We start from the raw sequence: 3014 nt of genomic DNA, 5'->3' as shown, positions 1-3014 counted from the left end.
TTCATGATTTTAGGGTTCATGAGTGAATCCTTTTGATTTTGATTTGTTTAGGATTTTTGATTTTAGGTGTTTTTTCTTTTAATTTAATTTTAACAAATAAATTTTATTTGTAATAATGATTTTTAACAATTATAATAATGATTTTTAAAAATATAAATTATATTTTTTAATCAGAAATAATATAATAATAAGTTTATTCCACGTATGCGTATGCCACGTCAGCTTTTTATTGACACGTCATTAAAAAAATGACAACTCATCATGATTTGGACTCAAATTCTGTTTGGGGGACTAAAACTGGGGAGAAACAAAATAGGGGGACTACTTTCAATTTTCACCTATAATAGGGGGACCAAAAGTGCAATTAAGCCAAAAGTTTTCTATAACTCGTGTGTTTTAAAAAATTTAAACTTTGTGTCCCAAATGTGTTTTATAAGTTTTCCGGTAGAGAAGTGTGTTTTAGTAGACTTTAGGGCTTAAACTCTAACATTTATGTACCGAAAAACTTTTTACAAAATTTCCAGTATACAAATTTATTTTTCATGTATTCGAATATTTTTTTAAAATTTTTCGATACAAAATTTAAATCTTTTTAAGAAACGTCAATTCCAAAAAACTTTTTTCCCATAACTCAAATTAAATGTAGTGGGATAAAAAAAATTTATTATTATTATTTAAAAAAAGTTAGGTAAAATGGGTAGTTTTTATAAAACGTGGGGATAGAAGTACGAATATGGGAGTATAGAGTAAAATTTTCACCTTAAAAAGGAGGCTCCAAACAATATGAATCTCTTCAACCGCATCCGTTTAGTCCGCATTAAAAATGAGGCTGGGTCGAGTCGGATTAGTGAGCTACAAATTGATTCGCTATAATTAAAAAGGGTAATTTATAAATAAATAAATAAGAGAAAATTTGGTAGTAAAACATTTTGACAAATTATATTTTGTCTATCAAAAATTTCAAAAAAAAATTAATTGGTAGATAAAATATTTCTCAACTCTTTTTTTTGTATACCAAAAATTTGTTTTCAATTTTTTTTTATCAAAAATTTCAAAAACAAACAGTTTTGTAGGTAAAATTTTTCTCAAATTTTTTTTTGCTTATCGGATATTTCGAAAACTAAAAATTGAGTATGCAAAAAGTGGATCTAAAAATTTTCAATGAGAGAAAGTAAAAATGGTAGGGGTAAATTTGGTTTTCTTAAAATTGTGGGGTATAGTTAAAAGTAAGGGTACCAAATCTAATTTTCAAAAAAATGATAATGAGTAAATTTGAGCTCACTCAAATACTGTTTTTTTTTTTTTAATACTTTCGTATTGACTTTAAAAAATTATCTTTCCGAGTTGGTTCTAAAAAATAAAAGTAACATGTCCATAATAAAGAAAGAAAATAAAACTTAATTTACTAAGAAAGCATATTCAACTAAAAGTCAAGAACAACATAGTCTTATTATAGTGCTTCCACCTTCAATCAAGATCATGGCCACATGTTTGACTTCGTATGTGACTATCAACCAAAACTAACAACACCGATTGCGACTCCACCTTCCTACTTTGATGATTGAATGTAGTCTGTTTCTATGTGGTGTTATGTTTTATAGTTTTATTTGTCTCTACTGTGGTAAGTGATAGAGTGTTTTTATCGTTTAATTATTTTTATCAATTAAAACAAGAAAATATCATACCAAAAATGGGTTGAGGTTGGGGTTGTTGGGCCACATAGCCCATATTGTGCGGGCTTGTATAGATAAACCGTGCCTAGTAACATAATGGATCGGGCCGAATTGACTCGTTCATGTGATTGGATCCTTCATATCAAAGTAGATCGAGTCACGCTGATTCATTTGACAACCATGCCTAGTAACATAATGGATCGGGCCGAATTGACTCATTCATGTGATTGGATCCTTCATATCAAAGCATATCGAGTCACGCTGATTCATTTGACAGCTCTGTTAACAAGTGCCCAAATGAATTAAAAGTAAAAACTTTGTATTGATAACAATAAAATTTTGATTTTAAAAAAATCAAATGCACAACGTTCGATACATTTTTTAAAAAATATTTTTATATTTGTATTCTTAACAAATTATTTGCCTAAAAATAAAAGGAGAAAATTGATAACTTAAGAGATTGAGCCAAAACTTAAATGAACAATCATGACAACCACAAACAACTATCATTTTAAAAACGTTATCAGAAATACCAAAAGAGAGAAAATTATGGTGAAGAAAAATAGTAAGTTGCAAAAAAGAGAATAACAATAAAATGAATAATATAGTCTAATTGAACCTTAATAATAATAAATATAGTCAAATATTATATTGGACGAAAAAGTTTTCCATCACGTGTTTTAATGCAACTAGATTTCTAGAGTTGTATTCAACATCATTTGGAGACAACAAAAATGGAGAATTTTATAAATGGTGGACGTAATTTACATTAATGGATAGTGAAGTGTAGATTTGAACAACAAATATACAGATGTTGCAACTTATTAACGTCTATGAAACTTTATTAATTTTTGTTTTTAGAGTTTAATTTTTATGCATGGCCAAAATATATTTTATACTATTAGTACATTATAACCATTCACGAAAGTGATTTTAGATCTAATTTTAATAAAATTTAAGTATCTCTAATAATCTAAGGATTGTTATATAAATTAAATTATGAGTTTAAGTGTTCAAATCTACATGTAATAGGAACATCTAAATTTGTTGTGTTTAATAAATAGTTTCAAATTGTATGTAAAAGAAATGTTTAAATTTTTGTTTAATTCAATTTAGTGATTGATTAATAAATTATCAAATCTTAATATTAATTGAACCACATTAATCAAGACAACCATTTAAATGTTGTCAAACAAAATTTATGATTAAATAAATTTTTAGTCCCTATAAATATATCATATTTCGTTTTTAATTTTTTTTTCAAATAACAGTCCCTCAAATGTCTTTTGTCAATAAATTTTGTCTCTTCTTTAAAGTCAAATTATGTCTACTTTTTTAATT

The sequence above is a fragment of the Cicer arietinum genome, chromosome 6 (genome assembly GCF_000331145.2).
Source record: "Cicer arietinum cultivar CDC Frontier isolate Library 1 chromosome 6, Cicar.CDCFrontier_v2.0, whole genome shotgun sequence".
Lineage (NCBI taxonomy): Eukaryota > Viridiplantae > Streptophyta > Magnoliopsida > Fabales > Fabaceae > Cicer > Cicer arietinum.
This window is presented reverse-complemented; position numbering follows the sequence as displayed.